This window comes from Falco peregrinus, chromosome 3, assembly GCF_023634155.1.
Source record: "Falco peregrinus isolate bFalPer1 chromosome 3, bFalPer1.pri, whole genome shotgun sequence".
Classification (NCBI taxonomy): Eukaryota; Metazoa; Chordata; class Aves; order Falconiformes; family Falconidae; genus Falco; species Falco peregrinus.
Window position 1 is genome coordinate 29,284,158 of NC_073723.1, and position 26,005 is coordinate 29,310,162.

At 41.5% G+C, this 26,005-nt stretch overlaps 1 protein-coding gene across 3 annotated transcripts in view; it reads left to right on the forward strand.

The window, feature by feature from the left end:
* The first annotated feature begins 839 nt into the window (after positions 1–839).
* RNF19A (ring finger protein 19A, RBR E3 ubiquitin protein ligase) overlaps positions 840–26,005 on the forward strand; it is a 58,404-nt gene continuing 33,238 nt past the window's right edge. Inside the window, exons 1-2 of one of the 3 annotated variants that reach the window (XM_055798742.1) lie at positions 1,818–1,933; positions 13,514–13,625. The gene's annotated coding sequence lies outside the window, so the exon portion shown is untranslated. Of the gene's footprint in view, positions 892–1,783; positions 1,934–13,513; positions 13,626–26,005 lie in introns of those variants that run through there. The other 2 variants (XM_005230990.4, XM_055798741.1) reach the window with 2 other exon arrangements.

Below are 26,005 nucleotides of genomic sequence, written 5' to 3' on the forward strand. Positions count from 1 at the left end.
GCTATTCTATACGGTGATCTTTCCGTTCCCCTCTTCATTTTCTTTCCCTCATTCACCTCCACTCTTGCCTGTCCTTTTTCTTCATTCATTTTATGAACTTCAGTTCTGTAATTCCATTTCTCTGTCCCAAATCTCACACACAGGAAAAACGGCCAAGACTCTACCCTACAAGTGGTTATATTCTTCTGCGTATCTTACCCAAACGAATACAACAGCGCCATTAACGCGCCTCAAGCGACATGTCTACGTTTGTGGTACTGGAGCCTAAGTAACTCACCTAGCTACCGGCTTTTGCAAGCAAAGAAGGAACTGCTGTGATTTGTACACAACATATCAAAACTCCAATATAATCTCATTGCTGTTACCGTCATTTTCCACTTCCCCTCCCTGTTTGCTGTAATTGCCTGCTCGGTCATTTCAGATTAAGTATCTCACTGCGGAATGACTTGTATTCACTCTTAATTTGATGTACTGGAAGTAGTCCTATTGACTTAAATGGAGCTGCGCACAGAAATAAATGTAAGTATACGTGCAAGCTTTACACAGAGCGTACGTTGCAAATCCCGTGGGAAAAAATGACACATTTTATTCATCTCACAGTATCTGCATGTGTTAAACGCGGGTTGGGTAATTAGTAACTTTTCCCAGGTAAGCTTTTGGGTTTCATACCAGCTTAACAGAAGCATCACTAGTCACCTACGTGCACAGGATAAACTCCCAGTTCCAGAGAATCCAGAGATGACATAAGACACTATGAATGATTAACTAGATGGGGGGGGAGGGGGGGACGACCACACGGTTTAAAAGCGATGTAATATTAATGTACGCAAATAATTCTTCAAATATGCCAGAGGACAGAGGAGGGGGATCTGGAGCTGGCCCAGAAGAGGGGTGAGGGGCAGCGAGCGGGCTGTGGGAGAGGGCAGCCCCTGAGGCAGGGCTGCGGGGGGCGAACCCCGCGGGAGGCGCCGCGAAGGTCGGCAGCGAGAAGGGCCGGGGAGCCCCACGGCGGGGCCGGGGCACCCCACAGAGGGCCCGGGGGAGCCCACGGCACGGCCAGGGGAGCCCACGGCGGGGCCGGGGCAGAGCGGGGCTCCAGCCGCTGGGCGCCGGCGGCCGCGGCGCCGGGGGCTGCCCGCGCTTGGCCACGGCGAGCAGGGTCGCGCCGTGAGGGAAGGGCCGGGGCCGCTGGGGGAATGCCGAGGCGGGCTCCATCTCGGATGGCGAGAGCGGCGGCAGGCAGGGACGCCTCTGTTTTACAGCACGCTTTGCCTCCTCGGCGAGTGAATCGGCGTTGACTGACCCCACCGAAACGCCTCAGTAGTTCGCTCTTGGCCTTGCGCTTTTACATTTCAACGGGTGTGAAAGCCACGGAGGAGTAAATAATTACCGCGCTGCTGCCGCCGCTGTGGGCAGCGCCGCGGAGTGCCCGCGCATCGGCCCAGCGAGCTGACCGCCGCCGGGGAACGGACACCGCAGCCGCCCGGCCCGCGCCGAGCCGGGCCAGCGCCGAGCCCCGGGGCGGCAGGGAGCGGGCAAGGGGGAGGCTGCCCCGCTTCCCACCACCGCCGCGGCCGGGGGGGGCGGCGGGGGTCCGGGGGGAGCGCGGCGCCTGCTGCTTGCTGGGGCCGCCCCGCCCCGCCGGCCTCCGGGAGAGGGCGAGGGGGCGGCACCGCCGTACGGCTGAGCTCAGCGCGTCGCGGAAACCAGCCAGCGGGCACCGCCTTCCTTCGGCGGGCGGCCCCGGCCTGCCCGGCCCCGCACCGCCGGGCTCGGCTCGGCCCGCCCGGCCCCGCCCCGCCCCGGCAGCGCCGCCCCCTCCGTTCCTCTCCCTCACACACACACGGGCACACAGAGGCACACAGAGCCGCTTCCTGCGCGGGGCCGGGCCCGGGCGGGCGGAACGGCGCCGCTTCCTCCGGCCGACTCGCAGGTACCGGGGGTGGGCCCGCGGCGGGGCAGGGGGCGCGCAGGGGCTCGGCGGGGGCGCGGGGCGTCCCCCGCCTCGGGCCTCCGCCGGCGGCCGGCAGCCGCCGCCCTGAGCGTGGCGGAGGGCGAGGGGGTGGAGCGGAGCCTTGGAGCCGGAGCCGCCTCTGGGCGGGGGCCCGAGCCCGGGTGGGAGAGGGCTCGGGTGGGTCCCAGCTGCGGCCCGGGGAGCCGCGGCCTCGGGGGGTCCCGGCGGCCGGGGGCAAGTCGGCGGCGTCCGCCGCTGCTCCTCACATTGCTGGAGGGTGAAGTCATGCTGCCCATTGTCTCCCCTCGGCTCCCCCCTGGCGGAGCGCGGGGCCCGTCGTGCCCCGAGCCACGGCGGAGGAGGGAGACCCGGCCGGCCCGGGCTGCCCCCCCCCCCCCCCGCCCCGGGTGGCTGCGGTAGCGGGGCAGCCGCCGGGCGGGTGTCGCTTGGCCTCGGCGCGGCGGGCGGGGATGCGCAGGGAGGAGCTGCCGCCCGGGTGGGCCGCGGCGCCGCGGGGGGCCCCTGCGCGGGCGCCTGGCTCCCGCCCCCCGGCAGCGGCGTGGGGCTGCCGGCGGGGCCCTGGCGGCTGCGGCGCTTGAGCTTGCAGGGCGCGGGGAGAGCAGGGCACGCAGCTCCCGGCGTTCGGCGCACCCCGGGGGACAGGGTTCGCACACCCCCCCCCGAGAGTGCCCGGTTTACCTCTCCGTGCTCCGTTGTCCACCCTGGACGCGGAGGAGCGGAGGGGTTTCAAGTGACCGGGGATGTTGCATCTCGGCTGTCGAGGCGGTGGGGGGACGAGCGGGGGTGACAGCCGGCGGCTGGCCGTGCGTTGCCTTGCACAGATCCTTCTGCAGAGCTGGGACTTTTCCACCTGGCAGTGCACTGTACACATCGCAACTACTGCGGGCGCATCTCGCAAGGGTAGGGAAAAACGGGTAACAAACAAGTCTGAGAGCCGGCGTGCGTGTAAGCGGGCTGGAGGGGCGATGATTGGCACAGGGGACGTGTCCTGCCTTTCTCCTCCTGCTCCAGTGCTCTCTGACAGAAAGGAGTGGGGCTTTGCCAAAGGGCTAGTACTGGAGTGGAGTTATTGGGATACGCCAAAGGGATTGTAGTAGAGTGCAGTTATTGCTGAGCAGAGAAATACAAATTTGAAACCTTCGTGCCCTTGTGGTCGCTTATTGGAAACGTGCCTGGCTTTCCCTGTGCGGAGCACAGCAAATCTTGTTTCTGTTAAAATACTGTAGTTGGCGTTGGTACTGATTAGTGCTTTATCTCAATTGTTGTCAAGGACAGCATTATTTTTAAAAAGCAAAGGGCAATGTGGGAAATAGGACTTGCATGATTTAATTCTGTAGACAAAACTAATCATAAATTCATGTTTAAAAATTCGATTTTTCCCCCTCAAAATTTTTTTGAAAGTAATTCCTCTTGTCAGTCGAACCATACTTCAGTGTCTGATTAAATGGTTTTTACTAAGTTCATTCGAAAAGAAGGTTTTCAGTTTAATATCCAGGTCAAAGTGAGGTATAAATTCTGAGTTGCCCAGCTGACAGAATTAACCTGCGTGCTTAGAAATGATGGCTGTGTAATATTACTTAACAGCTCCCAAAATCTTACCATTATTTAACTATGAACACTTAAAGCTCTCAGGAGGCTGAGAAGGCACCTTTTTTTTTTCGCTTGCATGTGAACTAGGCCTATTTGGTCCAGAAAATGAAAGTTTCACTTTTGCATAATAGCAATAATGTTACTTTTAAAAATGTATTCAGTAAAAAGCTTACATATGCATAACTCTTCTATATTTGTATTTCTTGAAGTATGGTAGAGTTTCAACTGTGTTTTATATGATTCAGTATTTATAAAATGATGAATTCTAGCTGTTGTGTTGTGTTGTCAGCTATTTTTGAGTTTGAGGAAGTCAGATCATTATTTCTAAAAGAGGGGAGCTGAAATGTTGCATGTGTGGTTTTCTTCTCTCCCCTTAAATCTACCAAACAAATGGCATATTTCTTACATAGAGCAATCATGAGATTCTGATTAATTATGTTAGCTCTGGCTTAGGAGGAAGATGCTTGACAGATGTATTTGTTTACCTTTGTAGTGTATACAAATCCTGGTTTCTCCATTAGTAAATGAATCGTTACAACTCCCTTAGCTATGGGATTCTCAGTTAGCATTAATATATGCATTACAGAAACTCATTTTATGTGGAAGTTACCAACCTGTAAAAGAGCACAAACCCTTGAATTCTTTTGGCGGTTGGCTAGAGCCTTTTGTGATTAAAAATGTGTATTTTTTTCCCCCTATTATTAATTAACAGCATTTAGCTGCTACTCCCCACGACAAAACTTCAGACTAAATTTATTCAGTGAGTAGGTGATTCTTCCTAACTAGTCCAGTTTGGTGGGTTTTTTTCTGTTTGCTTGGGCCTTCTTGGTCCTTACTTAGTCTTACTAAAGTATTCCTTAGAAGGATTCCCCCATACCTTTCCAGCGAAACTAAGCAGGATGCCTGAATCTTTTTGCAGGACTTCTGAACCCAAGTAAAGAGGTGCTGAGAAAGATCTTTGAACTCTGAAATGCAACTATACTGTTCTGCACCACTGTCCTCTGATGGCCTTTAGTCAAGCTTGTTTTCTCCATTATGGGGTCAGTTTGCTCTGGCCCATGGTCAGACATCCATAATTAGCTTTGTGATTTGTTTTCTGAATTGTATGTAAACACCACATACCAGACTTAATGGAATGAATTTTAATACCTGGCTAGGATGGATTGATGGATACATGTTTTAGGCTCTGCTCTTCTTAGTGTGATTTCTGGTTTATGGCAGAGTTGCCAGTCAGTCTGGTTCTTTGGGTCAGCAAATGCTCTTTGAAAAACTAATAAAAATATTAATTCTAATACTGGCTTACCCATAAAGAAGTTGATTTCAGATTTTTTTCATTTTGCATTTGTCTTAGCTCTAAGTTTCCCTTGTCCCCTCTGTGTTAACTGATGGAAGATGTGTAGCCGAATGCATCAGTGTACATAACACAGCTTCCAGATACTGAGAATGGTGTCGGATCTTACATTACTAAAAGCATCTGAATTGCCTGTGGAGATAGACTTCCGCCAAGAAGGTAGAAAACTGCATGGAGTCTTAAGAGTACTGGTTGGTTTTAGTAGTGTTGCAGTGTACCTTTTTTTTACCCCTCCAGAGGAAGAATATGGAAGAGGCTGTGTCAGTACCTCAAACAGTTGAGTGGTTTTTTTTTTAATTTTCCTTTTTTTTTTTTTCTTTTTCCCACAAGAGGAGACTTCCTTATATTTCTGAGTCTCGGAAGGGGAAGTTTTTTCTGTGACTTAGTCTGTTGTTAGTTAATTTCTAGTAGTTTAGCCTTTAAGTCTTCAGTGAAATTATCTCTAAGGGAAAACAAACATCTTTTGTGTTGTATATAGATTAGATTTCAGATAGTGTGCTCTGCTTTAATTCAGAAAGAAGTAGAAGTCCAAATAAACAACTGAGTTTGACCTAGAGAGTAGAATTCAGAGTAGGATTTCAGTCTTCCCTCTTAAGTATTCACTTGAAGGTTATGTCAGATTTCTTCTGTTTTAAACTACTTTATTTCTCAGTGCTTTGTGGTAAGTTATTATGTAAATAGGTATGTAGTCTATTGCTGCTATTTATGGATCGGTAGATTTCTTCCAAACTTCTGTAAACTCATGTTCTCCTCATTATCCCAGATTTTCTTGTAAGTTTGGTTTTTTATTTGATGAGAAGAGACTTACCTCATCTGAGTCATAAGGGGGCATAGGCTTCTTTGTTCAGTGATCTCTGTTCCATGTACATTTCTGGCAATTCTCAGGCACTGCAGAACTGTATTTTACCCTGGCTTTGATTGCTGGTCCTTCTCTGGCTTTGGTTGCTTATTTTTTCTTTTAGTGCAGACACTGACTCAAGGATCCCAAACAAAGCAATGGATATCTATAAAGAACTGTAAATATTATATGGGAATAGAATATTACAGGGTTCTACTAGGATTCTTCTTCCTGTTGTGAGCATGGCTTATACCAGCTGTAGCACAGCCGTTTGAGTTCTTCAAAGTAGAATTCAGAGAAGGAAGCAAAGCCCCATAGCTGAGTTGTGAGATGTCATTTGTGATACCACCCTGAGGTCTTTCCGCATTAAGGCAAGTGAGGAAGGCCTTGACTGTGTTTTGCTTCACTTTCATGGAAGTCATGGCATACTTCTGAGAAGAATTGACCCTACCTTGAGGTTTATCCATCCGATAAGTAGGAGTGCTTCCATTTTAGATTACTTTTTTGCAATGGAAAAATTACTGTAGGTTTTTCCACTCTTAACCTGTGGATTGGAGTCAGTCACCTGCTGGGTGACTATTAGTATCTCGTTGGACAGGTAGCCAGCACACTGCAACTGTAATTGCTGTTTACAGGATGAGAATAGCTGTAGATTTATGTTTTGGTTTTTTTTTCCTGAAGGGTGAGTTTCCAGGAGGTTCACTTCATATATCCAGATATGCTGTAGCAGTCTGGAAAGCTGGTACAAGAGTTGCTTTAACCTAAAGCAACTTAGCAAAGAGATATAATGAAGTTAGCGTTAATTTAAGAGTTACATATACACAGGTGTTTCCTCAGGCATTGAAACTTCCTCTCTTTTAGAGGCCAGCATATCCCCTATAATGATGTTTTCAGCAAGACATTTGAAGGGCATCTCACAGAAATAAATGTTTGTACCAATTCAGTTTGGTATAGTCACTTGTTCTTGCTTCCTAAGTAGAGCACAACTCTGTTAATGCAAGTATCCTGTTATTGTTCAGCACAAACTGTCATTGTGGGACTATGTCAGTTGTGTTCTGTTTCCATTTATAGTTGAGACAAATTACTGTTAAACAAACATTTTTCCATAGGTCCTTTAGTTGCTCCCATAAGGCAGATTAGAGCTGTTATTCTAAATTGGAGCCTCTGGCTGTCCCCTTCAGTTGTTCATTTAGTGAATGAAGAACTGCTTCAGCAAGAGGACTAGCTCTGGAGAAGCTGTCTGCAGTAAGTATCAAGTTGCTTTGTTCTCATGTTTCACTGATGCTGCATATCCTTACTAAATAAAAGTATCACTTTTTAAGTTTCTCAATTAATGATCAGATTTTTCACATAAAACCAAACTCTGCGAGCTGCATCAAGTTAAGTGAGTTCTGGTTTTATCTGAAAATGCTTAATCTGTAAGACAGTTCCAGCTGTACTGTTCAGTCCACTGTTAAAGACTTTTGGTGAGACAAATTTACCTGGTGTATGTTTTCAAGAAATGGTTTGTAGGGAGTGCAAAGTGGGTACAGCACCTCAGGGGATCTACTGAACAGTGGAACTTCAGGTGGGACTGAAGGTTTTAGTTGAGGCATGGGGATTTTACAGTGCTACCTGGCTAGCATTTTGGATATGATGACATCGTGGCACTGGTGTTGCTGTGCCTTGTTTTTATTTTTAAGTATTTATATAAAAGTAGCCTTGTTAACTATTTGCTCTTAGACAAAAACAAGTCTTAGCATCATAATGGTTGCATTCCAGAGGAGAATACTGTTGGTGGTGCCGTGCCTAAATGTGTCATTCATCCATTTCCTTTGCCAAAAGCACATGGTACACAGGACTTACAGTATATTATGTGGTGTACAGGACTTACAGTATATTTCAGTGAAACTAGACAAGGGGAGGGATATTTTAGCAGATCTGCAGTATCATCAGTCAGAACTCAATCTCTGGAAGAAACTTTTAAACCATTTTTTTAAGGAAATAAAAGGCTTTTATTCTGTCCAAATTAGATCATTGATGAGTGCTTCAGGCTTTCTATGACCTGAAAATCAGGAGCCGTATGCTCAGCCTGCTGCCACTCTTCCTTCTATCAATATCTGATAGTACCTTGACGATAAATGTTTTAGTAAGTATTAACTGAACACCTATATGGGGTCTGTACATGATGTGAAGATGCAAGTTTGTTGCAACATACTTCTCCTGCATATCAAAATGCTTAATTTAGGGAGCATCCAGTTGTCCTTCAAATGTCTGATAGTGGAAAGGATATTTGCATGGGAATAAATAGTGACTATAGTGAAGATGACCCAACTGACAAAGGTGAAGCTTGCTGAGAAACATTTTCTTCTGGTCAGCCATTGGGAAGTACCTTACTTTGGGTCTGCCTTTTGCATTTCCATAATAAGCAATCTAATATGTTGATTAATGCAAAGAAATGTGTCTGTAAGGTGAAGTGTGTTCAAGGTTAGAGACTTTAAAATTTTGTAGAATGTGTACTGGAAAAATAACTTGTTATCGAAGACTTCACTGTGTGTCCTGATGGAGGTGCTCAGACTTTGTGTTCCTCTATCTGAAGTCAAATCTAAACAGAATAAAGCCTTTAAAATTACTACTTTTTTTTTTTTTCCCCCCCTGAGTGGAAGGCCTTGCTTCAGTTTCTTGAGAAGAGCAGGAAACCACAATACCTTCTTAGTTTCATTTTACCTGTGAAGTTGTATCTCGTACTTTGTGTTTGACTTTGCATTTTCAAAAAAAGGGAGTCAAGCTTTCCTTTATATGACACTGCTAAAAATACATCGTGGGAGACCAGGAGCCCTTTTACTCAGGGTCAGAGATGGAGGTATCAAACTTCTAGGTCCTTTTTAAGCAAAGGGCTCTTTAGTGCTTGTAGCCTGTGAAGCCAGGCTTTTGCTTTCGTGAAGTGTAAGATTCCGCAGTCAGTGCAGGTTTATTTGTGGGACAACACAGAGAAGAAATCTGCAAACCTATTGTTCTCACTGTTTCTTTTAATTTCACAGCACCATGGTTTTTAAGCCATCTCCATTTGGCCTGAGGAATTTTTGTATCTAGTGACCAAAAAGTGTTTTCCTCCTTAGTTCCTATCTGACTAGTTACTTTCTTTTTTGTCCTTTCCTTCTTTCTTCCCCTTCCTGTTCCTATTTGCTGTCACCTTCTCCCCACGCTCCTTATGTGGCAATGGGCCAATGCGCTTTCATTCAGACTTTGTCTGTGGTGGTGGTGTGTAGCTGCAGAAAAGTAGACTTTGCCTTCTGTGACCTGACACCAGGGAAAAATTCAGCCAGGGTAAGAATAGAAGAGCACCCTGTAAGCTCAGCACAGGAGTCCTGAGTCTTTCCATTATTAACAATTAAAGATGATTCCAAGACGAACTAGGCAATGGATTAACTAACTAGTGAAGAGGGAACAAGGATAAACAAAGAGAAAGATCCTGCCTTGCAAGAATTCAGGTTATTAGGGTTGCATGCTGACTTGCCTGTCTGGGAAAGGAAGAACAAGCTCCCCTGTTTTCAGTGTTAATTTAGTAGATAAGGTATATGATGTGCCAGATAAACTTATCTTTTGCTGTTGAATTGAAGCTTTGGAAGGAGGTGGTGTTTACTGGGGAATTGGTTAAGAAATAGAATCATCCTGTTCAGTCCTGCCTGGCACTGCTTCAGCTTTTTCTCTAAAACAGTAAGCACTGAAAACTGTTTCTTCCCACCTCCTACACCCTGTCCTTATTATCAACATAATGTCGTGGTTTGATCTAGACGAAGTATTGTTTAAGTAAAATATGAAGCAAGTAACATGATTTTATTCTAATTGGGTGCTTTTTTCTGTTTTGTTTCGGAGGTTTGAGGTACTGCTGTATGTTTTTCTTAGGGCTACATAATCATATCCTTTTTCTTATCTCAACGGTCATACAGTATCACCTTTCTGTTTTAAGGGTAACAAATAATTTCGAAGTCACAGTTTCAACCTAAGCAATCTCCACAAGCTGTGGGGATCTTTGCACTGAATGCCTTTTAAATCCATTAATATGGAAATGGCATATGCACAATTAACATAAAGCCACAGTATACTGCATTTGTGGAAGGGATTCTCTTAAACCTTCTGTAAATTTGCTTTTGTTCATCTCTGGTCATTAAAAGTAAAAATAATAAAGATGTATTTTGATATGATTGGTGTTCCTCCTGAAATGCGTCAAAACACACCTCTAAGAGTAGGCAGAATAATAGTTCTGTTGTGGTAAAAGTCATTCAGTAAGAGAACAAATTAGAACTTTGAAAAAGGAGGTAGCTTCCTGTTGGCAGTACAGTGAACAAAAAATACAACACTTCATGGAAAGCCTTGGTAGATTGATGCTTTTGTCTCTAAATAAGCGGTGTAGGTACTGAAGCTCTCTAAAATGCAGTCCTTCTGAAATTGGAACTAGTCACCTTTAAAGTTCAGCTCTCTGAAATGTGTGCTTTGTACAGTATTACTGTAGACTAGTACTTGAATATGGGTGGGTTTGGAATATTTGGTGACGAAGATAAAACCTTGTTTTGATGATTTGCTTTCCTTCAAAAAAGGGAGGTGGTTAGATACACCTTTATCACATGACTGTCAGGTCATCAGAGTAGTTGACTGGAGTATGGCTTTGAGTATTGTCTAACTCAATACGTACTTGCACTAACTTTTAACTCCTCTAATGGGCATTCTGCAAAACAGTGCATTTTGTAGGTGAAGAATGGCTCGGGTTTTCGTACTGTGTAGAATGCAAGAACTCTTTCTGTTGGGAAGACAAGGAAGATGCCTTCAGGATGCTGGTAGTTTAACTTTGTTCCTCAGAAACCATGATAATTAGCACACTAGAAATAGGCAGGTATGGCTTCTACAGCAATTAGGTGACTGACTTGCCCTGGTTTTGTAATGTGAAAGATTGCACATGTCAGAAAAGTGAAAGTGATTCTACCATTGCATGCAGTTTATTGTCATCTTAAGGTTTCAGGTCAGATTCTCAAACATTAAGAAATGCTAGAATTAAGGTTGAAGAAGCAATCATAGTTTGATTTCCTTTTGTGCCCACCTTTATTAAGTTACAGTCCTTGATAATACAGCTGTGGGGTAATTTTTGGTTTCTTTTTCTTTCCTGCAAGAAGCATTCCTAAGAATTTGCCCTGTCCGCTGGGGAGTCCATCTAGGTTGGGCTGCAATAAACTTAGTCTCTAGGGCATTGTTTCATTTAAACAGGTTTGGAGATAGAATGTAAATAAAGCAGAAAACTGAAAAGACTTTCTTCTTGCCCGATGAAGGCATTTGAATCCTGACCATGTAATATCAGTGGTATTTCTTGGTTTGATGGGCTGATGGTGTGTGTGTGTGTACACAATTGATGCTGAAGGTATCTTTGAACGTATAATTTGCTGTGTAACATATCCTGAAAAAAATTAAGTTCCTGGGTATCTCAGATCGGGCACCTGAGGCTGATAAATAAATCCATCCTTAATCATATGCTTTAATATTGTATCTGTAAATAGGGATAATAACCATGCTGCCTCAGTGGGATGAATATGGTATTTGAGTATTTCAGCAATATTAATCTTAACATAACAGTGCTCTGCAATGGGCTATGAGGAAATCAATTTCTGCTTTCAGTGTGGCATTATATGCAGTATTTTATTACTATTTTTTTTTAAGATAAGGCGCATGATGAGTAGGAACAAACAAAATACTGAGTAGTGACCTGGTAAGTGTGAACCTGGCCAAGATTCTACAGGGGCAAAGGGATAAAAGCCATGCAATTAAACTGTCCTAGTGTACTTCAGTTCTCATTTCCAAACTCCAGAGCTTTATTCTGTTTACTTGATGAAGTTATTTCCAATCTAGTTTGTGTGCTGTTTCCTAGCTGTTAAAAATAATAATTGCAATCATATCAGCCGGTTTGGAAGCTACTCACTAGGCAGACCGCTGCTATTTGAGCTAGTGGTGTCTAATAATACTCTGTCATGCTTTATAGGGATCAACCCTAGACAGTATGATCCAAGTACTTACGCAGGGGGTTTTATGGATGTCTTTGGATGGTGAAGGATGAGCGCTAGAGGAATGGCTTTGACAGTACAAGCCACTTCTGCTTTTTTGTTTGTCACCAGCATTGTACCTTTTACTTTCTGCATACTTAACAGTGTTTTACCCAAATTGTGTTCACATTTAGTTGTCATGATTTTTTTTAGGAGATCTCTTAGCCAATCTAAATTAATATCCTTTTCAGTACCTAACCTGATTGTGTCTCTCTCATCTCATGTGGAGATGCTTCCTCTCTGTGTTTCCACTTCAGCTCCTCTTTGTAGGGTCTCTTTCTTATCTTCGCCCATGCTTGTTAACTCGTTTTCCTCTAGTGTTTGTGATCAGCCAGTCAGTTCTGCCTCACTGGATTTATGAGGTACATAGTCTCTTACTTGTGCTAGAGTTCCCAGATTGCTTCCCTGAACAACTCCAGTTGGTCTCCTCACTCTGTGATCCCCGTTTTTTCTTATTTTTCTCTCTAGCACTCTGATGGAGTGCCTGTTCAGCCATCCTAGTCCTGTTTTGGTGCAGGATTCAGCCGCTGACTTCAGTTGTTCAGGATGATGTCTAAGCAAGTTTGTACTATATCCATTCTTGTTTTCACTTACTCTTTCCCTCCAGCCCCCTTTCTCTCTATGAGTTTAATCTGCCCTCTCCCTATTTAGTTGGAGTATCTTCCACATTGCTGTTACTTAGTAGTGGGATCTTGGAAAGGACAGGTCAGCTTCCTAGCTTTATTTTCTGGTACTTTGACCCAACATATTATACACGTGGAACTGAAGGGAAGGAAGATTCTTTCAGTTCTAGGCTGGGTCAAGTTCAGGAGATTGTAGCAGATAAATGATCGATGATTTTCAGCAGAGTATATATTTTTCTTCTGTTCCCAAAAACTTGCAAGCATGGCTACATTCACATTGCTGGAATGCTGATAAAATGTACATCCTAGATACACAGGCTAGAATTCATATTCCAGCTTCAAAGTATGCTACTGCAAAACCTTTCCAGAGAAAATATTGCAAGTTTTGGATTTATTTTCTTTTCTAAGATAATTTTCTTCATTAAAGTGTTTTGGATTTTTTTGAAGTGTGGGGTTTTTATTTGTTATTGACTTGAGTAGTTCAGCTGAAAAAAGGGTGCTGAATATCTTGGTACCTAACTTTCAGCCCAGTTTGAGAAGATTCTAAACGTCTTTGGAAATAGAATCTTACAGTGGGAAGTGTCAGGCAGTCAAGAGTTACTAGCCTTTCTTTTAACAAGAAATTAGTGTCTCTTGAAATAAATGAGTTACTGAACTGTAAAAATGAGGTAAATCACAATGCATTTAACTTATTACTTTAGTTTCTGTTTTCAATAGCATGGTTATATTTTTCCAATTTGATTTAATCTGACTGACTGCTTACATTCTCCTCCCCCATAACATCTGCTGTTTAACCATGAGGTGCTATATCTATCCTTGCTTTAAGCCTGCTACTGCTTTTTGTAGGACTGCTGTACTCTTATGCACTTCTATCTGGTCTGTAGAGTAAGTTCTGGTAAATGATTGCCATTTGGGAGTTAGTCACACAGAATAGTGTGGCAAGCTGCTTTGGAAGCTTAGCTGCTATTGTAAGGACATTAATTTAGCAAATAGCTGCAGTGGTTTAAAATGTTAGACCTGTTACCACGTCCTATTATTAATGTCCTCCTCTTGGAATTTACTAACCTACAGCCATCAAACGAATGCCCCTGCTTCCATTCAGATCTGGAGATGTAGCTTAAACTGAACATTTGACCTCACTCTGAAGAGCACAGGGTGGCCCTGTTCTGAATTTCTGCTGCGGGTAGGTTAACACAACAGAGACGGTATGGGCAAATACTTGTACTAATTCAAACCTGTTAAGCTAGTTCAGTGGGGGCTTCATCTGTAGGACTCCCAAACTACATAGTGAAGCCTGAAGCCGCTCTATACCAGAGCCTCTTGCTCTGAATATTGGAAAAGATGCATTCCCTTTAGTTGTCAACATTTTTAAATGCAGGGAAATAACTTCATGTCTGTCTGTGTCCCTGTAAAACGTGTCTGCCACGTTTCTGTCAGCTTCTGAGTTGCTTTGTGCTTTGTTGGAGGAAGTTACGTTAAAATCTAAAAACCCTGCAAGCTGCCTAACTGCACATTAGTATAATTTTGTAAATGTATATTTTTTCCTGCTGAAGTAAGTTTCTTAGTTATATATAGTTGAATTAGTCTTCAACAACTTCAGGGATTACTGTAGCTTAAGTGATAACTGATCTATGAAATAAGAAGTAAGTCTGAATTAAAACTGAAGGCACACTGAAAACGATGTAGTATCTTACAGAATTCTGCAGTCTAGCTTAAGTTCTGTTTTGTTTTGGTTTTTTTAAAATGTCATGTCCCTAGATATTTAACCATTTAATTGTACTGTTGATGTTGATGTTGAGGATTTTCTTCATATATTTACAACTTGGAAGTGACATCAGTGTTTTCCTGGAACTGTGATTGTTCAATTTTGTGCTTAGGATAGAGCAGTGCTTGCTAGTACTGGGAATAATACCCTGTGGTTGCTTTCCTTTTGTAAAGTAGTAAGATGAATATTAATGTATATGTTCTAGCAAGTAACTTAAGGAAATGTTTGAAAGATCCTCTGTGCTGACATAAAGCTCCTTTTTAAGAAACTTAAATAGCTTTTCAATGAAATTATACACCTGCTTCCTCTAATGTATTTGTGTAACTGTTTTCTTTGGAACTGTAGGAGGAAATAAATGGTTTCAAATAAACATTGAAGCTCCTGACTTCAAAGAACTTCAAAAGTGAAATAGCTTCACTTTCCTTTCTCAAACAAATAAAAAATACCTTGTTACATGTTTTTTATTCATGTGTATAAATCTAAAGGGAGGTTCATCTTGGGTCTTTTACAGGAAAAGAATTATTAGTATAGGACACCTCCAATAAGGTTATGTTAGGGACATGGTCTAGTGATGGATTTGGAGGGGTAGACCCTTGATGATCTTGAGGGTCTTTTCCAACCTAAATAATTCTGTCAATTAGTGTTGGAGAAGATTTGCTGGATTTGTTTTCATCTGTTGCATATTTTTTTTATGGTGATGTAAAAAGAAAAGCTCTCCTCGGGCATGAGCTCCCTGGGTGAGAAGAGACAGTACAGCTAATTTTTTCTGCAGTGATGATGCAGGGCGGTGTCTTTTCTTCTTCAGTGACTCCTTACCTAGAGTATCCCAAAAATAGACTAGATAGCATCTGTTCTCATGCTCTGCTTAACCAGGACATTAGTTAAAGAGTATAATTAAAACACAATAGTTTTTACTGGTAAAGGCTGCTTAATCAGGATGCCTGCAGATACTCTGTCTTCAGGTAAGCTTATGTATATGCATAGATCAAATGTTCAAAAGTGGTGGATGCAGATTTGTTTTCGTTGTTCTTATTATATAACTACAGTATTAAATGCTTCTGAGATTCTGTCTTGTTTAGATTTCACTGACAGTTGATTTCTTCTGCAAATACAACCTGTAAGGACTTCTTTCCCTCATCTTCTTAGGATGCTGCATGTGTATACTCTTGCCGTGTTTGTAAGTGTATGTATAGCATTATCAAAAACTTAGTTTGCTTTGGTGTATTAACAAAACTTTTCATTGAAGTGCGCTCCTTTAGTATTATGCTCTGTAATACAGTGCTTTCAGTAATCTCCTGGAAATAACATAATTTTTAAGATGTCGTATCAGTTCAGCTCTACTTCACAGCAGTTTTTTGGTGGGTTCAGAGACTCATTTTCCAAGGCCATGATTAGTGAAATATTTTATTCTTATTGACAAGCCAGACCAGATGTGAATTACAGGTAAATACAAGGACTATGTTTGATATACCAAGTGCTCTCCCTAGCTCTCTAATTGGTCTGACTTCCTCTTGCTTTTAATCAGGATGCCTTATTGAATGTTACAGCATCAAAGCTGTTAAATTACTGGAAAATCTCTGTCACAGCTAGATAAGACTGTACTTTGTTTCATTAGAATAAAGTTAACTTTAATTTTTTTAAGGAAGCTTTTCTTCATAACCTTGTTTATTCGTTAGAATAGGCTAATATGTTTACATCGTAATAAAGTACACTGCTTTCCATCCTGTATTTGGTATTTTGTGAAGGATTTTTTTTTTAAAGAAGAACAACACATTTGTTAGAGAACTGAAATACTACTGTATTTTTATATGTCCATAAAATTTTAACTTCAAGGTTATGTTTCGTTTAATACTTGTAACAAGTTTGTTCCAGGTTAAAGGGAGCTTGCATTCCTCACCAAAAATTGGATACAAATACTCTTCTTAAAAGGCAGCACTTTGGATTGCTGGAGCATTTTACATTCAAAGCATCAGTTTAAAAATTTTCTGTCTTGCCAGTTGTGGTTACAAACTGGTTTATAGCTAATCAATGTGTTTCCGAGGCATTTAAAATAATGAGGAAAAAAAAAAAGATTTAGAGTAAAACTAATTCTTTTGCATAATTGGGTTGCTATTACAATACTAGGTTTTTCTTTAACTCAATGATTTTGATAAAAAGTGTGGGCTATTTTAGATGTTATGTGTAATCAGAGGGGAATATGGGAATTTCGGGGAGTTACTTTACCCGGTGCTGTACAGGAAAACAAAGAAAGGAAATTCACTCGGAGCCAGAGTGTGGTACCTGGTTTGATTGTGCATACCTGGTCAGCTATCTGAGAAATGTTTGTAATATGCAGAGTATCAGAATACTCCTGCTGTTAATTCCCCGCTACACTCTCTTTTTGTTGGTAGCTGGTATAGTGATTGAGAGGAGATCGGATTTCCCCTCTGCCTTGAAAACCAAACCAAATCCTTTCCCTTCCCCAGCCCAGACTGGGAACGAGAGAAGTTACACATGGGGTTGGGGAGACTCGTTCATTTCTGACCCCTGCAGGTGGCCGCCGAAAAATTCGGAGACTGGGATTAAATCACTGAAACGGATACCAGTGTCGGACAAAAGCCATCCCGCATGCTCCAAGGGGATTCGATTGCAAGTTTAATAATGCTTCACAAATGAGAAAAAAACGTGCTGTCAGTTTGCTGAAAAATTTATTAAGAAAAAAACCCATGCCTGTTCAGGATGCGGTTCTGTTGGTTTTTTTTTTTCCTGCCCGTAGTCTAGTCTTGATTATGGGGGGAAAAATATTTTAGTCCAAAATTGAAATTCAGGTGATTAGTGTGGTATCTAGTTGGGTTTATAGCCTGGTTCTGTTCTTCTGTATCTGCAATTAGACAGCAGTCTTAAAATGCCCTGTGACATCCTGAGTCAAAATAATCTGACTTTTGACTACCATTTTAGGTTTTTGTGGAATGATATTTTCTTGAATAGTTGGCCTCTCTATCTTTACATGGTTATTTTTTGCTACTCTTAAAGATGAGATGGGAAAATCCAGAAGAAATGGTGCTCAAGGATGACAGGATTTTGTACTTGCATGGGAGAGTTATTTCAGAACTTGAGATTAATTTTTCTTGTTGTCATTGTATCTTATTTCTTAAACTTCATTTAAGGAATTCTTAGTGGAATATAAATGCAGTATCAACAGCGTATCTGTAAAACAGAGGCTCAGAGCTGTTAGAAATAAAGCCTGTCATGTGGCAAGGCTGGAAAGAAAATGAAGGGTTCGCTGTAATTTGGCAATGATGTTTATTTGGCAGCCCTCCCATCTTTTCTTATCTTTGCTGGTGTTCCGTCAGTCCGTGCACTTATATATGATCACTTAAATTCCATTTATTCAATAGCCAGCTGAAAATGTGATGCATCAGAAAGATTATGAAAGAGACCTGTGATATACCATAATAAAGAAAAAGACCCAAATTTGTTTTCCTTTCTGAACAATCCACGGTTATTCTACTATCTGTTAAAAGTGTGATTTTTAGATCAGTTTGTCTATTGAAGTTTCTGTCACTTTAAAAGAATGAATCTTATGTAAGACCAAAAAATTTCATGGTGTTTCTTCTCAAGGTTTATTATTTCAGTCTGATTCATTTCCTGTTTTCTGCTAATGCACTGACAAAAGCAGAAACAAGTATCCTTCAAGTATTTGTAAATCTAGAAAATACGTAATTTACTGTATTACAAGTGGTTGCATGTAGCTGTAGATGCAAAGCTTTACACAGTACGTCTGTCAGTCTCTGTCATGTGCTTGCTTTCCCAGCTAACCCTGCTGCTCCAAGGCTTCACATCTCTTTAGGAGGCAGCTCTGTTCAGATCTGACAATGATGAGGATAAGTTAGAACTTCTGTTCTTGTATCATAATGTGAGAACAAGAAGATATTCGGTAACGTTAGTAGCAAATTAAATACTGATTTTAAAGGAGTAACTTTTTGTTGAGCTCTGTTTCATTAGTCTGTTGGGCTCATTACCATAGGCTTTCTTTGGGATTCACAGCATTGAGAGAGATTTGATATTTATATGGAGGGCAAAATAGAAAGGGCTAGAACATACTGGCAGGGAAATAAACTTATGTTTTGGATTTGAAAGCAGCCTGAAACACTGAAGAGTTCATGATTAGGGCATGGGCCCAATGGGAGACTACTTTCACCCATCCTCCACACCACGGAGTCTTAGGTGCTCTGGAGACAGGATCCTGTACTTGTGAAATCAGTGCAACTGTCCTTATGTTCTGGTGAGGGACCCTACCTTGAGGGTAGGTCAGGAATGTCTATTATTTAAATAACAGTATGCTTTTTCTTATGGTTAGCGATACCTTGAAACATACTAAAATTGTAACATTTTGATACGTTCTTGTAAGATTCATGATGTTTGAGTAAAATATAGGTTGGGCTTATCTACTACATATATATTAAAGGTGTATCTAAAGAGCATGCCTTGCATAAAAGCTAAATCTTGCCCCTTTCAAGCAAATATCTGGAAAAAGACAAACACTTCCAACAGGGTATTGTTTAATGAAGTTGTGGTTCATGCTGTAATTCACAAATTTATGAATTAGGAGACAGTTGGAGGTTTGCAGTTTCTTTTACAAAGCAATCAAATTAAGTAATTGCTTAAATGGCTTTTTAAAATTAAATTTGGGATTACAGTGGTATCATATTTAAATCCTTTTTGAATTTGTATTTCAGAATTAGTCTGCATGATAGTATAGCAGGCTTGGTCTTGTACGTATTTATTTCTCTGTTAGAGAAGACTACTTCACTTGGAGAAGTAAAAGCAAGGCCTTCGAGCTTTTGAATTCTTTTTGTAGTGCGCTTTTCTGTGTGTAGATTGTTTTATTAGGTGCTTAAGTATAGAAGATTTCTTATAAAAGTACCAACCTTTTTCTTTTATAGTTTGTGAAGTTAATACTGGAGATGTCATTAAGTTTTTGGGGTTGTTCTGGTCCTGTTTATCAAGTATTTGTCTTTTCTTCTAAATACGTCGGTCCTTCAAGGATGAGAAAGGCTTACTCTTAAATGGCATTAAATACATCCAGGCTACTGTTACAGACCATGTGTTTTGCTGAGCAAAGGAAAATTTAAGGGCTCTTTCTCCAGTGATGTCAGTCATACGGAGGATATTGTACTGTAAAATGAACAGTGGATTAAAGGGAGAAACATAATCTCTTTGTACTGGCATAGTTCATGGATATTTGAGAGACACTATGGGGATACATAATGAGAGGAAAGAAACATTCTTTATTTCTGCTCCAAATGGTGATGGGATTTTTTAAGGAGAGCCATGGTGAGGAGAGACTGGACTGGTGTGCTACGTGTATTACAGTACAGGCAAATAAATGCAAGTGGTGAAGTTACTGTGGCTTAATGCTTAGTATCTCAGGTGCAGGAGGCTGACCATGCGATCTCAGGCTAACTGTGAGAGGAAGACATGGTCTCCTCTGGCCGTTGTCAGGCTGTTCTGTGCCTTGTCTCTGAGAGAGTTTGGCAGGTCACATTCTCTGTCTGCCTCGACCTCCTATGTGTAAAATAAGAATGACATGTCCTTTTTTTACATGCTTTGTTTTTAGAATTCATACTATATCCAGAAAGACACACATATGCTAAGTGTATGATGTAGTGGAAATGGTCTTGGTAGGTATTCATTTTGACTGGGACTGCTATCATCACATAAGCAGCAAATCATTCATCTTTTTAGGAGTGTATGGCTGTATGTGTATACAATACTTGGAACTGATGGTACCTTCTATAAATAAGATGGTTTAAAACTTCACATTATGAAACCAGGCATTCAGGTTTTTTATTATATTTCATCCAAAATGTGGTTGGTCTGAAACACATCTATTTTGTGGCTTAACTAGGATATTAAAACCAACAAAACCACCAGATACTGTTTCTGAGAATGCAGAGGAAAGGTTTCTTATTGTTTAAAAATGTAATCCCTTGCAACTGCTCTGAAAAAGTTATGCCTGTATGTTACAGCGGAGGTGGTTGTCTTATTTTCTTTCTTTTTTTTAATTTCCTTGAGAAGCCTTGCTCCATCTTTATTCTTTCCCTGTGAAAACTTGCAAAGAATGTCAATTTTTTAGAAAGTGGTTTTGGGCATTTTCTTTAAAGACTGGTTGATGTGACACGTAAATTCCTAACTATTTCACATACAACCAGACTTTTTTAGCCGTTTTAGCAATTGGTGAGATATTTAAATTTTGGCTCCCAGCTGCCAGGCATCAAGTCATTAATGAGAGAGCCAAGTGAGAAGGAGGAATGCTTCCCCTGTGCTTTGTCTCAAGCCTCAACCTGGCAGAGAACCAAGTGGGAGACGCTTGCCTGCAGAGGAGGTATAGAAAAAGGTGGTGGGTAGAGGCAGCAGGGGAAAGGGGAGATTATGCACTAAGTGTATGCCTTTAGGAAGAGTAGGATGAAAAGGCTGCACGCTGGGATAGAGGAACTGAGGCTGATGAAGGCTGAAACTACTGGAACAGTTGTTTTTAAACTTTTTAAAGATCAAATTTCCTTTCTTTTTATGACAACTTTTCCTATTCCCAATATATTTCCCTTCCTGCCATACATGTATTTTTGTAGCTGTCAAACTTGATCGTCTGCAAAAGAAAATGATGGAAGGAATGAGGGGACTATTCACAGGTATTGTCCTCAACCCCTGCTAGGTATTGGCCAACATCTGGGCCAGCACAGTGTTACGTGGGTTTGGTTCCTGGGGAGGTTACATGAAGCTTAGCCCTGGATAGCCCTCTAAGCTGCTACCCTATGTCTGCTGTTGCAGGAACATGGGTTCAGTTTGTTGTGTTCCTCCACCGAGGTGTATTGCACAACCCCAAGTTCAAAAAGCACTGCAGCAGACGGTAGTCTCCTCGAGGGAAGACATTCTAGGTTTGTTTTCCGGTTTAGAAACCCATTGGGGAATATTTACCAAATCTGTTACGGGGATAGAAGCTTCAAAGAGAAACTAGTTCTAGCTAATGCTAGCTAAGTCTTTGCATTTGGTGCCTGCACGTTACTAAATTGTATAAAATTTGTTAAGAGAACATTCTCATGCCCTAACAACAGAAAAAAATATTGTTGACATTTGAATAATCATAGACAACAACCACATTATTTGGATGATGCTGGGGTATAAACTTAGGATAGAAAATGCTAGAATGAGGGATCTGTGGTAGCTTCATTTGTAGGGTATTTGTGGTGCTGGGCAAGGCCCTTATTACAGCAGGTTTTTTGTTTTCCTGTATACCCATCTTTAGACATTCAGGTGCTGATCTGCAGGTAGCTACTGCTGTCAGCGCTCAGCAGGAGTTTTGAACCTATACAATCTTATACCGACACAAAACAGCCTTACAACTTTGGCAGCCTACAATATCTTGCAAATCTTACTTTGGGTGGCAGTTTTAGCTTTGGTGTCTGTTTCCTGTTTTGAAAATTTGGAAAAATAATCTTCCATTGCGGAATTACTATGAAGATTACACAGGACTACTCTAAAGATTGATTTGTTGATTTTTGAAGCCACTAGTCTGGTAAAAATAGCTTATAGACTTGTGTGGTATTTGTGAATTCCGTGTTGTATAATGTTGTAAAGCAAATAATATACAATACATAAGTTACGGGTCCTCATTTAATAGGGAAATGAGGAATAGCCATCCATGGAATGAGGATAGCTGCAGAAGAATTGTTATGTCTGTGTGGTCTTACGGGAAGTTCAAAAGCCAGACCCAGCCTTTAGGATACTTTTCATCTGGCTTGGTGCCCTTCTCCCTAAGATCTGGAAGTGGCTGCTAGAGCACTAAGGAGCATACAAACAGCAGTTTTCCATCTTCTCTTATTACAGTTCACCTACTGGTGCTATGTTGCAACTTGTCCCTGTAGCAAGCAGTCAGCTTCTTGGGTGGGAAGCAGCTGGCCCCACTTGATCTGCACATCTGCCTACAGCACCCTGGCAGCTGGATCCCTGTTGTGGACAGGGGAAGAGATGTCCCAAAGTCCCTGAAAGCAGTGACAAGGATCAGATGCTCACATCCAGCCATCGTATGTGCTGAGACTGGACGGGCACTTGCATTGCGTTCCAGTGCGTCAACTACACAATCAAGTGGATGGATAGAGGATGCTGAATTTCGTTTTCATGGCCAGTTTGCATTCTGGTTTCCCTAATTTTTGAGCACTCAGATGTGCAATGTTAAATGTCCAAACAGTTCTTAATGTAGTTTTGTGTACCTTCTGTTATCCATAGAGTATTTGGTAATGTGTGTCAGAAGCATGTAACGTATTTACTGGGGCAAGGGCTTTCTGGGGGCGCTGAAGAAGGGTAGCATTTTAGCACTTGTGATGTGATTATAGCAGGCATAGCTGTATTGGAACTTTTCTGTAGCATAGTTAAATACACTATGGGAAATACTTGATTCTACAGGAGTATCATCATCTTACTTAATACAACAATTTCATTGTCTTGGTTGCTAGAAAGACTTGGTAGCTCACCTTTCTTGGTGTATCTTGATACTCTAGACACAAATTTAAAAGGTGTCAAGATAGAAAGTTAAAGTAGGAACCCTTGTCGTCACAAATGCTGAAACACAGGCATGATCCAAACTTGTATATTATATGAATTTCCTTCTTTATTATCAAGCCAAACTTAAGGAGGGAGTCACTTACACAATTATTTTACACCAGGTTAAGACACTACCTAATGAAAGAAGGCCAGCTTCTAAAAACCTGTACTGCTATTTTTCTTACTGTCCTGAGAACAACTTGTGTCGCATCCTCCCTCCCTTTCCCTTCTCTCTGTAATTAGTATGCCTCATTGTTATTGGTGAGGTGAAATTAATGAACAAACAATATTGCATCGATATGCCAGTTGTAGACACTTGTGACATCTCTGGTAGCTTATCTTTCACTCCACCCATTTCATTTCTTCTGTCTTTCTCCTTTTCCTCTCCCCTCTTCTGTCTCGCATCACAGTCCTTTCTAGGTTCCACAGGTGACTATATGACTGGATATTTGGAGGATGTTAAATAGCGAGGAGAGGGATTGTACCCAGACAGGGAAAGCTGTTAAATTTTAATAACTTGCTAGTTGTTTCTCACAAACTCTTTGCTGTTCCATTGAAAAGCAGCAAATGTAGCTGAAGATGCTGTAACCTCACTAATGGGGAAGTCTGGGCAGATACAAACTACTCCAGTTATGTCTAAATTTAAACAAAGCGGTATCTTTTTGAAAGTAACTGTTATCTTCCCAGTGTGGAACAATGTCAGCCTGACCTGCAGTTATTTAAAAAGGTTGCACTCAGTGTACCTTTCAATTTGAGTTAAGGCTTGCTAGTAGAAGTAAATAATGAAAGTCTTGTGATGGCGAGCTGGAACAATTTGTTTTCAGACACAGCATTTGACATGAGAGTTGACTTGGCAGATAGTAGTTTATTTACATTTATTATTCATATTCTCTACCTGTTTTGATGTTAGAATCCTTCTGAACTTGCCTTGGCTTTTCTGCCTGCTTAAATTGCATTGCACAGCTGTCACAGTTACACAACTGTGATAGCTACAAGATGATGATTTTCTTTTGTTGAGTGACAACAGTTTTGTTCTAAGGAGGATTTGTTACTAATACCGGGTAAAAGTTTGCAGCAGAGTACTTACGTAGTTGCACACAACTTTAAAAGAGTGAGGAATCATTTATTTTCCTTCAATGCAGTATTTGATAGCTTGCAGTTGGTAGAATGATTTGAGGGTAAGTGCTGAACAGTGGGATTGCAAATCAAAAAGGTCAGAAGTAAGGACAAAAAGGGAATTGTCACGAATACTTTTATTGATAATGGTGATCTTAAAAGATGTGAGCAGGAAAAAGGGAAAAAAAAGAAGGAAAGAGCAGCTAAAAAACTTTCAGAATTGATTTCTGCTTAACTTTTCAGTTTTAATTTTTTTTTTAATGCAGTGTTGCATAACTGGTTATAGTAGTATATAAGTCCTCCTTACTGAAAGCAGACTTAACATACCAGAAATGACTTAGCAGTTTTTTGCAAAGTAAATAAAATCTGTGGAAGCATCTACTAATTTGAATCACAGGCTCAAAGCTTCTAAATAATTATTAACTTGTTAAAATAGGAATTTGTGTGATTTACCTATGTTAAGATGATCTGATTAAACTGTCTCATTTCTAGACTACTAGAACTTTATTTTTTGTGCCTTATTTTTCAGCTAAAGTTGTTAAATTTCATAACTGCTGGAAAAGTTAATCTTACAATGGAAACAGATGTGTAACAGGTTTTTTGCAGGGGACTTTCATTCCTCAGTGACAGTGATCAGGCCTGTTTTATTTCTGTTTTGGCACTGGTACAATGTATGATTCATTTTTGTCTCATGTTAGCTGTAGCAAGGAAACCACACATGTATTGCAGTGTAACAAGGTTAGAGAATTACATTTCAAATCGAATATGAAACAGTCAGCAAGGGTATTTATTCATTCTGTGGAAGTTTTGTCCTGCGTTACAAAGCAGACCTGGGGAAAAATCTCTTGCGCAGATGTGTTTCACCTCCACTATAGGCATTTCTGTGGTGCCTGAAGAATGGAAATGGTGATAATACTCCATTATTGAAACCTGAAATAGTTTTGGAGTGTTTTTACCCTGGCTGTTCCCTTCCCTGTGTTGTCATAGTATTGCCCTCCTACCCCTCCAAAAAACCTAAATAATAATAATAAAAATAAACCAAAAACCAACCACAAAAAAAATGCTGTGTTTTTTTAATTTCTTTCAATAGCCAGAGGAAAGGTCTCAGTTGAACCTAGAGCCTTGGATTTATACCTGTGTGGTAATCTGGGGGGAAGGAAGCCGTGATAGCTGGACTTTCCAAAGAGCAGCTGGCATCGTGTCCAGGTATTTTGTACTGATGCCAGTCTTGCTGGGAGGTGGCAAATGCAAATACAGGTTTGTCCAGATCACAGTCCATTGAGTTGGAACAGGATCACTGGTAAACTACAGTTAACTCCAGCTAATGTTTGATGGTGTCACCAGGTTATCTAGAGACAGATGTAGCCCTTCGTGAATATGAAACTAGAATCTCTTTGGGTCTGGTTTTTGTTCAGATGTCAACATAATCTCTGGTTTGTCTGGTTTATCTGTCAGATACTCATTTTTCTACCAGGAGCTGCTTTACATTCAAGAGCGAAGTGGAAGCTAGTTGTTGTTATTGTTGCGTGTTTGTGTGCAGGTTTGTAAATCCATGTTTTAAATGTTTCAGCTGCTGCTGTCCTCTGTGAGGGTTCTTCTGTTTCATGTGGCACTTTTGCTGTATGTCAGACAGAAGCTCTGATAGAAGTGGGGTGCCTTTCACTATAAATGTGGGAGGGTAGCTGGAAGTAAGGTGTGAAGATGGCTCACGAGATCTTTGTGCAGTGAGGGGACTGACTGTGAATGTCCTTTTGCAAACAGACCCGAGTTTGAGGATCTGTGACATGAGCCTTCACGCTTGTGAATGTGCCTTTGTGTGTGGCTTGCTGAGGGTGAGCATTGCCTTTCTGAGTAAAAATTCAGATTGTTATTGGTGTTGGATTGGAACAGAGGTGACCCCTTGTAGCTGTGGAAGCTGAGTGAATAGAGGAGGCTATTGAAATAACTTTTGAGATCTTTTTAGTATTATTGTTAATTACCCAGATAGCCGCTGTGAGGTATTCTGCCACCGTTGTGGACACGGACATGGTGAACTGCAGGCAGTTTCAGGAATGCCTTAGTCTTAAGTGATTTGCAGAGTATATGAACTGTTAGCTTTGGCT